A 14,091-nucleotide genomic window follows, 5' to 3' on the forward strand; every position below is an offset into this window, starting at 1 on the left:
GGTTCATGAGTTCGAGCCTTGCATCTGGATCTGCATTGACAGAGGGGACCCTGCTTGGGAATCTCTCTCTCTCTCTCTCTCTCTCTCTCTCTCTCTCTTTCTTTCTCTCTTCCCCTCTTCCGCTCTCCTGCTCTCACGTGCTCTCTTTCTGTCTCTGTCTCTCAAAAATAAATAAAGAAATCTTTACAAAAATTCCTGAAAATTTAAAAGTTGGTGTTTGCAGCTGGGTATGAGTTAATTCTAGTGTCCCTGTGAAAGAGCCTCACCCTGTGAGAGTTTCACTAGGTGTGGAAGGTCTTATAAGTAAATGGAATTTTTAGTCATTTTTGGCCTAAGATTTTTGATGTTTCAGTGATGATGGTCGTTTACTCTCTTAATTTTTCCTAATTAATATTTCAATGAACTGATTCTTGTTTCTTTGGGACCCTTCCAAACTAAATTATAAGACTTTTTTTAGGGAAACAAACAGATTTTTGTTTGTTTGACTTTTTTTTTTTTTTTTACATGTCGTGGGATCACAATATGTATTCATTAATTTGAACACATTTTGCATTCCAAACCTGAAAGCCAGGATCTATAGATTCCAAATTAATCTAATATACTGCTCAGATGCACCATTTTTCATTTTTAATAACACTAGAGTTATTTTCTAAGGGTGATAGGAAATGGGTATCAGAAATAGACCTAATATCATTTCTAAAAGTGTATTATTCTCATTTCTGATGTTTCTCCAATCTGTTACTTAATACATTGGAAGTTCCAAAAACATGGTTACAACTTAAAAATTCTCTTTAGCCTTAGGATATTGAAAAACACTACTGAATCATTTAAAAAAATTTTTTTATGTTTATTTATTTTTTGAGAGAAAGAGAGAGACAGAGCGTGAGCGAGGGAGGGGCAGAGAGAGAGAGGGAGACACAGGATGCGAAGCGGGCTCCAGGCTCCCGAGCTGTCAGCACAGAGCCCGACGTGGGGCTCGAACCCACAAATCGTGAGATCATGGCCTGAGCCGAAGTCGGACGCTCAACCCACTGAACCACCCAGACGTTCCTCCCGTGAATCATTTTAAGTGGGTACCTCACAAGGCATGGTTAACTTTTTCATCCTCTGATTAATTTCATACATTGACATTCTCCACTGAATTTTATCCCTGGAAACACATCACTGAAATGATAAGTAACTTTCAAGAAGAACTTAACTGTACACATTAGAGAAAAACATGAGCGTACTGATAGTGCCTCAGAACATTCAAGAAACTGTTGAGCTGAATTTAACTGAGTTCTAGGTTAATCAGAGTAAACTTTGAGTACCCAGAGTCTCATCTGTACGTGAGAGTAAATGCCACCTCCAATTGCGATGTCCTACATTTCTTCCAACGAAATTGTTGAATGACTATTTCCAGGAAATGTGAGTCAGTTCCGTCAAAAGTACATGATTGTAACTAGCTACATTTGCGTAAGCAGGGGAGAAAAGGAGAGATAAAAACAGTGACATACATATTTTGGTCATGGAGTAAATGTACTGAGATTTTTTTGGTCCATATTCTTACGGTTTTCTTTTTCTGATAGACCTCAAATATTGACAAATTTTCCCAATAATTAATGACTGCACAGAGAGATTAGCATTAGCTTATCATAAAGGAAGCCCCAGGTCCTCTAGTGGCTTAAAGCATTGTCAGGGATTATTATATTTATTTCAGTTGAAGATTCTTCTAATTACCTCATTTCTTCTTAATTGGTGCCTTATAAAAATAAATTAGGTACAATAATTATTAATACTCATTTTTGACGGCTCCAGATATTGGTCTGAATTAAACAAATATTACAGTGCGCATACAAGTGTCATTTCAAGTATCTATTTTCAGACTTGAATTCACTTATAGCTGTACCCTATTTATCACATAAGTAAAAATATTGTCCAGATAGAGGCTGCTTGCAAAAGAATAACCTGTCAAGTTAGTACAAAAGTATCCACGTGGTATATTATTCATGGACTTAATACTATTTTCTTTTAATTTTTTTGACGTTTATTTATTTTCAAAGGAGAGAGAGAGAGATGGAGCGTGAGTCGGGGAAGGGCAGAGAGAGAGGGAGACACAGAATCTGAAGCGGGCTCCAGGCTCTGAGCTGTCAGTGCAGAGCCTGATGTGGGGCTCGAACTCACGGACCGTGAGATCATGACCTGAGATGAAGTTGGACGCTTAACTGACTGAGCCACCCAGGCACCCCAGACTTAATACTATCTTTAATAATATTCCAGAAAAGAAGACAATAGAGAAAGAAACAAAAATTGTCCTTTTTTATTTTTAAATGTTTGTTTATTTGTTTTGAGGGAGAGAGAGAGTGAGAGAGAGAGAATCTGAAGCAGGCTCCATGGTCAGCAAGGAGCCTGAAGTGGGACTCGATCTCATGACTGTGAGATCGTGACCTGAGCCAAAGCCAGACACTCAACCGGCTGAGCCACTCAGGAGCCCCACAGGTACACTTAAATTCCTAACATCCACTTAAAATGGCTTATATTTTAACATGGGTTTTCTGTTTTGTTGTTGGTAGTGCACATCTCATTCATTTTCTCTCCTAAACACCACTCTCTCATAATCTATGAGGCATAGATTAAATTAGTTATCTCTCTAAATACCTTCTTAGCAGTAATGATGCAGCCTTTCATCTGTGTTAATGATGCTATTGATAGGGCATCGTGGAGTATGGTTGGAAACAATCAACACTCTCTTGTCTATGTTTCCTCATCTCCAGAGTCCTCTGCTCGTAACAGAATGTTGCAATGGGCCTTGCTATGGATTCGGTCCCCGTACGAGCAGTTTCGGTACGGAGTTCTACGCGGAACTCTGGTGTATGACCAGACTGTGAATAGACAATTAGATCATTAGTAAGAGGGATATAAATTAAAATGAAAGTATCATTTCCGACCCATTAGTCCGTCAAAGCTCAACAATAGTGCTGCAGGTGACAGCCGGGAAACTCACACTCTCTCGTATACATTGCTAGCAAGAGGATAACTAGTAAAACCTCCGCGAATGGAAATTTGAGAATATGTAACAAAATCACCCAACACATAACCAACGATTACCTTCTAAGCCTTTATCTGACAGGCACACCAAACAGGCCAAATGATATACACAAAACCTTGGATTGCGAGTAACTTGCTCCACGAGTGTTTTGCGAGACGAGCAAACAAGTCTAGTAGATTTTAACTTGATAAGCGAGCGACGTCTTGCAATACGAGTAGTACATGATGCCAAGCGTCACATGATCACAGTGGAGCCAATGGCTCTTGAAATTTGCTTTGATCTATGAGTGCTTTGGATTACAAGCATGTATCCGGAATGAATTATGCTTGCAAACCAAAGTTTCACTGTACATTCAAAGATACTCATCATAGCTTTATTTGTGTTAGCGAAAGATTGGAAACAATTTAAATATCCATCAATAGGGAATTGGTCAAAGAAAGTACGCTACATCCGTATCATAGAATATTATGCTACCATTAAAAAGAATGTTTCAAACATACGCTTTCATTGAGAGAGACCAAGCGGCGGGGAGAGGGGCAGAGGGAGAGAATATCTTAAGCAGACTCCCTGCTCAGTGTGGAGCCCAAAGCGGGGCTTGATCCCACGACCCTGGGATCATGACCTGGGCCAAAATCAAGAGTTGGGCGCTGAACCAACTGCGCCACCCAGGCGCCCCCAGCATAAGACGTTTTATCTTCTGAAAAATAAATTGGAATGCTTTTAGCATGCAGTGATTTATATCTCGTGAAGCAACATTTCTTGATTTTAACAGGAAGATAATAGTGACTGCCTTCCACTTGCCATAAACGTCATCTTAGCGTAAGCTTTTCTTTGAGTTTGCTTGAGAGTAGTGATGTCTAGGGGGGCACCTGGGTGGCTCACTTGGTTAAGTGTCTGGGTCTTGATTTCGACGCAGGTCATGATCTCACGGTTTGCGGAACCTGCTTGGAATTCTCTCTCTCTCCCTCTCTGTCTGCCCCTCCCCACTCCTTTCAGAATAAATAAATAAACTTTAAAAAAGGGTAGAAATATCCAGTAGCTGTTAATATTTTGATGCTTCTGATATCTTATGGCACCAAATCATTCTGAAGGTAAAATTTTGGAGATTGCATACCCAGCCACAAAGCAGGTGGTAGAAAAATCCCCATACTTAGTGTGTGTACAGCTTACTTCACATCGAGAATCTTCTCCTTGTTCATCTAAGGTCTCTGGGTCTCGATCCCGTTCATTCCCACGAGTGAGAATAAGCACAAGCCGGAACGATTACTATAGCAAGTTGAGACTGATTTCACCAGTTGAATAGCTGTAACACACTCATCTTCAAAGAAACCGCTCAAAGAAGCTTGTCTCTGGTAATGACACAAAACTATGGAGTTTTTCACGATATTTTCCTTTAATAAGATTTTACCATTGGAAAAGTATTTTATGAGAGAACTCAAAAAGGAGTTCTCATAAGACAGCTGACAATTCAACTATAGATGCACCGTACAGCTGTTTCCACGTGCGAACATGTTTTCCCTAGTTTCTCCACAGATAAATCTCAGTTTAATGTGGTGTTTTCCAGATCCACATTATTTTTGCCTTTCAAGATCAGGAGGGAAAATGAGAAAGGGAAAGTCTCCAGGAGTGCCTGGGTAGCTCAGTCCGCTAAGTGTCCAGCTCCAGATTTCCAGTCGTGTCATGATCTCATGGTTCGTGAGATCGAGACCCACGTCAGGCTCTGCACTGACAGTGTGGGGTCTGCTTGGGATTCTCTCCCCCTCTCTCTCTGCCCCTCCTCTGCTCATACTCTCTTTCTCTTTCAAAACAAACAAACAAACAAACAAACAAACAAACAAACATTGAAAGAAAGAATAAGCACAACATTCACCTTCGATGTGGGGCTTGATCTCATGAACCGTGAGATCATGGCCAAATCCAAAATCAAGGGTGGGATGCTTAACCGACTGAGCCACCAAGGCGTCCCTAATGTCAGCATTCTTTAAAAGTCATACATCTAATTACCATAGGTAGTAGGCTAAATTATTCTCTTTCCCTTTTATTCTGCCCTGGGTGGTGAAAGTAACTTCAATTTTATGATAGACTTTTTAGCACTCACTGATCTGGTTCTTTCTGACATTCACATATCATTAAAAAAAAATCCCTTTTACTAACTGTGCGTGTGTGTGCGTGTGTGTGTGTGTGTGTGTGTGTGTGTGTGTGTGACATCCAACGAACTACTACAGTTTTGCTGATAAACTTTGGGAGCAAGGATGTGCCGTTAAGTCTTGAAACTTAAGCACAAATGCATGAGCTTAATTTATTTAATCTAGCAACCAATTATTTAGAGATTTAAGCAATTTGGCAGCTGGGTGTGCAGAAGGGGATGTGGGTGGGACCAACGTGTTTTTGCCAAGGCTGAATTTTTGCCTGGCGCTTTTGGAATTTCAAGAATCTAATTAAGACTTTTGGTAAACTGGCTTTAAAGCACCATAGAATTAATAAACTAGAGGCATTACAGTGTCTGTCGGCTCTGATTTAATTTAGATGCTCAGTCCTTTCAAACCAGATCAAGACTTCAGAGAAATGCCAAATAGGTGACACTTTTCAAACAGCCTGCAGGTATCTGCTGACACCCATGTTGCCACCATAGCTGCCTGGCCAAGCAGGGACAGCTGGTTTGCTGCATCCCTCACCCGTGTTGCTGAGGGACCCATGGCACCCCTCCCGCTACCCATAGCAGATCTGGGGACACCTTTGTCTCCATCGCCCAGCTACGGAAGTCTTCAGCTCCTTGATGCCACAGGGCCTGCATTAGCCAGACCCTCCTCTTTCATACGTGGCAACTCTCTGGGTTCAGGTCTCCAGGAAGCTCAAGCTCAGCCGAGCCGAGATGAGTTTAGGCTCGAGGACCGGGATGTAGACATATTGGGGGGAATTTGGAACTAAGGGCAAGACATGTTCCTATTGCTGCTACACTGTGGGTTAAATAAAGCTTTTGTAGGCTACTCTAAACACGACACTACTTTGTCTAACTTTTTTTCTTCCGGGGAGAATGCCACTCCAATTCCCAAATATTTTTAACTGATCTTGCAGAACCCACTTGAGGTTGCGTATGATTCTTCCGCACCCTCTTTTCCTCTTCTCTCTTTCCCTTTCCCTTTTATATGAATTTGTGCTTTCATCCCCACCTTGTTCCAAACTTTTAGCTCTTTGCTAAGGGCCACTGGCAAGTTGGGGACTCCTACCATTGAGTCGTAATTACTGAAACATCGCCATCATAATGCTTTTTGATCTTATTCCCTCATTAGACCAATACATCAGTGGTCATTTCTAGAACTGCGATATCCAACGTGTTAGCTTGAGAGAGCTGCTTATGCTTTTATTCAAACAGTAAAAAGGTAATTTGAAACACAGCCTGACAGCAACACATCTACGGGGGTGTCGTGGTTGGCCTGGAGCTGACACTTACATATGGTAGCTTGTGCAATAAGGCAGCCCACCCAAAGTTCACGATTGGCCTACGTTCCGGCAATTCAACGGCCAACAACTCCAGAGCTCTGTACAGAATTGGAGGCTTGCACATCTACAGACATAGCTGAAGAAATGGGGACAGGAGCGATCAATGGGATTCCTAAGGCACATTTCTCCATGAGAAGGAGAAATCACCATGGGTGAGGACACAGTTGAAGAAGGTTTGGTCGATTGAGCACAAAGCTCTCAGTGCTCCAGGCGGCCGTGGCTTCGGGAATGATGCAAGGATGAACTTGAGAACCAGCGGACCCCACCTCCCACTCCTTCCTTGTCTGCCACCTCGCTCCTTCTGGAGCAACCGTTGTTCTGGGACAGAGAAGGAAAGGTTCCAAGAAAAGCCCTAACATTTCGTAAGCAGGGCCCCCAAAAAGGCTGCCCATGAAGGGAAAAAAGTGACAAAATGAACTACCTCACAATGAAGAACTTCTGTATATCGAAAGCTGTCATGAAGGCAACAAAAGGCAAATCACAGCCCGGGAGATGTTATTTACAACACATATATCCAACAAGGGGTTCCTACTCAGATTGTATAGAGAAATCCTATATACACATTTCTTTTTTTTTTTTAATTTTTTTTAATGTTTATTTATTTTTGAGGCAGAGAGACAGAGCATGAATAGGGGAGGGGCAGAGAGAGAGGGAGACACAGAATTGGAAGCAGGCTCCAGGCTCCAAGCCATCAGCCCAGAGCCCGACGCGGGGCTCGAACTCACGGGCCGCGAGATCGTGACCTGAGCCAAAGTCAGATGCCTAACCGACTGAGCCACCCAGGCGCCTCCTATATACACATTTCTAATAGAGAGACAGACAACACAACAGCAAAATGGGCAAAAGACTTGAACACTTTTTATTTTTTTAAATATGTATGTATGTATGTATTTATTTATTGCGAGAGGCACAAGAGGGGGCAGAGGGAGAGAGAGAATCCCAAGCAGGCTCCACGCTCATCAGGGAGCCCCACGCGGGGTCTGATGTCACGACCCTGGGATCATGACCTGAGCGCAAATCAAGAGTCGGACGCTCAGCCGACTGAGCCACCCAGGGTCTCCTTGAACACTTATTTAAAAAAAGGGTAACGAAAGGGCCGATAGACATCAAAACTTGCTCAACTTCATTATCAGGGACATAGATACACATTGAAGCTTCAATGGTCTATAGATGCTCGTCAGAACGACGGAAATGAAAGACACAAAAAAATGCCAAGTGGTATTGTATGTGACGCAACCAGAACTCTCGTATGCTGCTGAGGGGAGTGTAGATTTACACATCCACTTTGGAGGACCCTTTGGCTTTATTCACTGAAGTTGAATATATGCCTATACTATGACACAGAGATTTCACTCCTGCCCAACAAAAGCGTATACATATATTCACCCGAAGACATATCCAAGAATGCTCATAGCAGCATACTCATACTAAACCAAACTAGAAAATACCTGTAATGGTTCATTTGATGTGTCAACTTGAGTGGGCCACGAAGTACCCAGATACGTAGTCAAACATTGTTCTGGGTGTTTCTGTGAGCACGTTTTTGGATGAGATTGACATTTACATCAGTAGGCTGAGTAGAGCAAATTATTCTTCCCGATGTGGGTGGGCCTCGTCCAATCAGTTGAAGGCTTAAGTAGAACCAAAAAAGCTGGCCTGCCCCCAGGTAACAATGAATTCTTCCTGCGTGACAGTCTTAAAACTGGGACATTGGCTTTTTTTTTTTTCCTGTCTCCAGATTCAAGCGGAAACATTGGCTTTTCCTGGGTCTTAAGGCTGCCAGCCTTTGGACTGGAACTACACTGTTGGCTTTCCTGGGTCTCCAGCTTGCTGACTTACTCTGCAGATTTTGGAATCTGCCAGCCTCCATAATCATGTCAGCCAATTCCTTATAATAAATCTCTTTACACACACACACACACATGTGCGTGTGCACACACACGCACACACACCTTATTGGGTCTGTTTCTCTGGACAATCCTGACTAATACAACACCCAAATGTCCATCAAGAGTAGACCGGGTGAATTAATTGTGGCGTTTTTACAAAATATAATAGTGTGCAGCAATGAGAATGAACAAATTACAACTACTCACAATGGAACAGATGGATCTCATGAACATAGTGTAGAACAAAAATACCGAGACGCAGAAGAGAATAGAGAAAACTAGTCTATACTATTAAGAGACACTTTCCTGGTTACCCTAGGGACGGTAGTCAGTGGAAGCTAATGTTACAATGGAGGCCTTTGAAGGTGTTGGTCATGTTCTATTTCTTAACCTAGGTGCTAATTACATAAATGGTCTCAGTTTGTGAAAATTCACTGATGATTTGTGCGTATGCTTTTCTGCATGCATGCCATACTTCAATTAAAAAAGAACATTTGAAAGTCTTTGTTGAGGAATACCCTCTAAAATTGATTAACAAGGAAATTTCACTGAGGGACAACCGATTACCGTGACCTTTCCAGGCCATATAAATTGGTAGGGGACCAAGAAACATTTGAGATTCAATTCCACTACATTGACAACCAAAATTCCCTGGACATAACACAACAAACAAGTATAGGCAAACTGTCAAAGGTGGAAAGGATATGCCTAGATACCTCACGATTTAAGAAACAACACAGAGGTGAGTTCCCTGGGTTTCCTTATTGCCTTCCATGTATCCTAGGTAGGGCGTTGCAGAAGCCTCCAAGCCAGACTCAGACAAATAAGCACCAAGAAAAGCCTGGCCTCTCTATCCAAAGGACTTGGAAGTGAGTGGTCTAACAACAGAAAACCTTTTAAGAGACGCCTATCCCATTCGGGAAGCCGACATTCTGCCTCACCCGACGTTCCAACATGGCAGAAGCAGAGAGCACATTCTGACTCCCTTGTTGGATGGTGTTGACTAGCTGAGCAAAGAGCTGGTCTTCCCTCCCTTACCCAGCAGAAGTGGGTAACAGTGATCCAATCCCCTTCCATCCTAGAGCCAGGGGGTGTTGGATTTCCCAGTTGGGGTGGTGTGAGTAGAGCCCAGTGGTGGGTTGCAGCCCAGCTTCCGTGAGGCAGAATGAGGCGGTGGGAAGTTTTAGCTGATAGTTCTCTTCCCACCCTTCCTTTCCGGGCGTCAACAAGGCCCGGTAAACGGCTGAGCTTACATCTCTGCTTGGAGACAATGAAGAAGTGTGATTCAACATTCTGTTTTCACAGGGAAGAAGTCTGCAGGACCGAGAGCAGAACTGAACTTTCACTTTGCCTGTCCGTGGTAAGTCAGCATTTCATCTTTGCTGGGGTGGTGTTAAAGGGACCTAGTGAGAACCAGTGGCAGGTTAAACATACATGCCCACCAGGTTTTCCTGCTACATGTCAACAGGAGAACTGCCTGCTTAAAAAAAAAAAAAAAAAGATTAAATAGGCTCCAAAGTCTTATAATGTCCTAAATACGAAGTAGGTTTGATACAATGAAATAATAGCCCTCATACCAAGAATCAGGAAAATCACGAAATGAATAAAAAAAAAAAAAAGACAACTAACAGACCCCAGAACCAAGATGAATCAGATGTGGGAGTTTTCTGACAAGGGTTTAAAAGCTGTCATTGTAAAAATGCCTCCACAGTCAACAGTTTCAAGAATTCTCTTGAAACTAATGCAAAATAGAATATCTCAGTAAAGAAATAGAAACTATAAAAGAAAGCCAAGTGGAGATTAGAGAACTGAAAATACAATAACCAAAATAGAAACTTGGCAGATGGGATTAATAGTAGAGTGGAGACGACCAAGGATAGAATCAGTGAACTTAAGAGCAAATGAACAGAATTGACATAATCTGAATAATAGAGAGGAAATAGAATGAAATAAAATGAACAGAATATCAGGAAGAATAGCCAAAAAGGGGACATTTCTAACATTAGAATCCCAGAAGGGGAGGAGAAACAGAGTAAGATTAAAAAAGAATCTGAGATATAATGGCTGAAAACTCCAAATTTGGCGTAAGACAAACCAACAGATTCAAGAAACAGAGTCAACTCCATATAGGGTGAATCCCTTAAAAAAATAAAACATGCTAAGACATGTCATAATTAAACTTCTGAAAATACGGCAAAGAAAAAAGTCTTGAAAACAACCAGAGAGAAACAATGCAGTACTTATAGGTGAACACCAATTAGAATGACAGTGGATTTGTCATCTGAAACCATGGAGGTCAAAATTATGTGAAATGACACTTTTCAAGTGCGGAAGGAAAAAAAAAAAACCTTCAACTATGAATTTTACATTGGGAATGAAGGAGAAATATATTCTCAGGTAAAACAAAACTAAGAAAATTTGTCATTAGCAAATATACCCTTAAAAATGGCTGAAAGACATTTTTCTAAACAGGAAGAAATGATAACGTAAGAATCAGAACACGAAGAAAAGAAGAACATTGGGGGCGCCTGGCTGGTTCAGTTGATGGCGAGTGACTCTTGATCTTGGGGTGATGAGTTCCTGGCCCACATTGGGTGTAGAGGAGACAAATGAAAGAAAGAAACAAAAAAAACCACACCACATTGGAGTGGGTAAAAAAGAAATAAGGGGGAAGTATAATAGGTTATCTTCATGAGATTCTTTAATCATATTTGAGGGTTGAAGCAAAAATTATAACATTATTGGACATAAGATTCAATGTGTGTGCAAGAAATGGTTCAGGCAGTTATATTTACGATAGGCAGAGAGTAAAGGAACTTAAGTGGAACTCAGTTTTCTACGTGTAACTCAGAGTGGTAAAGGTTGGTACCAAACTATGATCAGTTACGTCTTTTGCAATTCCTGGAAAACCCACTAAGAAAATTATACAAAATAATATACCAAGAAAAATTATATAAACAAATTAAGACGGAATACTGAAGAATGTTCAAATAGCCTCCAGGAAGTCCAAAAAGAGAAACAACAAAATAAGAAATGGGGAAAACACGCAGAAAACAAATAATACAATGAAGACTTAAATCTTAATATATCAATAATTGCCTTAGATGTAACTGGTCTAAACACGATAATTAAGAGACAGAGATTGGGGGCCCGTGGGTGGCTCAGTCAGGTAAGCATCTGACTCTTGATTTCTGCTCAGGCCATGATCTCATGGTTCTTGAGTTCGAGCCCTGCATCAGGCTCTGCGCTGGCAGCATGAAGCCTGCTTGGGATTGTCTCTCTCTCTCGCTCTCCCTGACCCTCCCCCACTCACGCTCTCTCTCTCTCTCTCTCTCTCTCAAAATAAATAAATAAACATTTTTAGAAAGACGGAGATTGGTAAATTAAAAAAAATGATCCAGCTATATGCTATCTATAAAAAACTCACTTCAAACACAACAACAGATGTAGGTGTTACGGGTCGAACTGTTTCTCTCCAAAAAAGATATGTTGAAGTCCTAACCCCCAGTACCTTAAGATGTGACCTGATTTGGAAATAGGGTATTTTGAAATTCCTGGACCCAAACACCAGGCAATTCTCGGATACAAGCAGGTTATCCAAGAATTCAACTCAACTTTGACACTATGTCCCTGCAGAGAGCATCAGATCCCACAAGTCAAGAGTTCAGTCCTACAAGATTGACCCTCATCCCTTACTTCGGACATCAGTTGCAAGCCTCCTGACCATCACTTGTGCTTCTGACTGAAGCTAGAGAGGCTTACAGAACTCAGGAAAACATTTATGTATATTGATCAGTTTATTAAAGGATATGATAAAGAATATGAATCGACAACCAGATGAAGAGATACCTAGGGCAAGGTCTCAAAGCATTCTGGTTCCTCAAGCATAGAAAGTCTTCAAAAAGGACCAAAAAGCTGTCCTTTTAGGTTTTAATGGAAGCTTCATTACATAGTCATGGTTGACTAGGTCACTGGCCGTTGGCTGATTCAACTTCCACCCCCCCTCCTCCTTCACAGAGGTCAGTACAAGGGGCTGAAAGTTCCAACCCTGTAATCACATAGTTGGGCCTTCTGGTAACCGGCCCCCACTTGGGTAGGGTGCAAAAGTCACCTTTATTATTATTATTATTATTATTATTAATTTCTTTTTATGTTTATTCTTTTTTGAGAGAGAGAGAGAGGGAGAGAGAGAGCAAGCGAGAGAGCCAGGGCGTGAGCAGGGGAGGGGGCAGAGAGAGAGGGAGACACAGAATCCGAAGCAGGCTCCGGGCTCCCAGCCGTCAGCACCGAGCCCGATGTGGGGCTGGAAGCCACAAACCGTGAGATCGTGACCTGAGCCGAAGTCAGATGCTCAACTGACTGAGCCACCCAGATGCCCCTAAAAGTCACCTTTATTATTAACAAGACACTTGTTTTACCTATATGGCTCTGATGCATTTTCAGGAATTATGGATGAAGACCATATATATCTTGGTTATCTGAAGGATCAAATACGTATCTCTTCTAAATTATTATGTTGCATAAGGTCATTGCAGAAGTAAGTTAAGATGATGGCATACTGCAGTACGGTGGTCCCCTAATCTAATAGCCAAAAGTTAGCAGAAGGAAGGAAATAACAAAGATAAGAGCTTAAATAAATAAAACAGAGACTACAGAAAAGTTGAGAAAATCGATGAAACTAAGAGTTGATTTTTTTACAAAGATAAACAAAATTGACAAAATTCAGCAAGACCAAGAAAAATAGGAAGAAAACTCAAAAAAAGAAAATTATGAATGAAAGAAGGGACATTACAACTGATACCGCAGAAATGTAAAGGATCATAAGAGATTACTACAAACATTTATATGCCAACAAACTGAAAACCCTAGAATAAATGGTTACATTCCTAGAAACACACAAACTACCAAGATTGAATCATGAAGAAACAGAAAATCCGAACAGACCAAGAATGAGTAAGGAGATTGAAACAGTAATCAAAAGCTCACCAACATGGAAAAGCCCAACCTGAGATGGTTTCAGTGGTGAATTCTAACCAACATTTACAGAAGAATTAATACCAATCCTTCTCAAAATATTTCAAAAAATTGTGGGGCATCTGAGTGGCTCGGTCGGTTAAGCGTCCGACTTCAGCTCAGGTCATGATCTCATGGTTAGAGGGTTTGAGCCCTGTGTTGGGCTCTGTGCTGACAGCTCAGAGCCTGGAGCCTGTTTTGGATTCTGTGTCTCCCTCTCTCTCTCTCTGCCCTTCCCCTGCTCATGCTCTGTCTGTCTCTCTCTGTCTCTCAAAAGTAAATAACCATAAATTTTTTTTTAAAAAAAGCACATTATAAAGATCGTATGCCATGATCAAGTTGGATTTACACTTGAGAAGTAAGGATAGTTTCACTTATGCAAATCAATAAGTGGGATATGAAGGATAAAAAGCATACGATCGTATCATTGGGTGCAGAAAAAGCATTTCACCAAATTCAACTCACTTTCATGATAAAAACTCCCTACATATTAGGTGCAGAAGGAATGCACCTCAACATGATAAAGGCGGCCCATAGCTAACATCATACTTAACAGTGAAAACCTGAAAGCTTTTCCTCCAAGATGAGAAACAAGCCAAAGGTGCCCACTCTCACCACGTCTATTCAATATAGTATTGGAAGTCTTAGAGCAGTTTGGCA

The sequence above is a fragment of the Panthera onca genome, chromosome X (assembly GCF_046562875.1).
Source record: "Panthera onca isolate mPanOnc1 chromosome X, mPanOnc1 haplotype 2, whole genome shotgun sequence".
NCBI lineage: Eukaryota > Metazoa > Chordata > Mammalia > Carnivora > Felidae > Panthera > Panthera onca.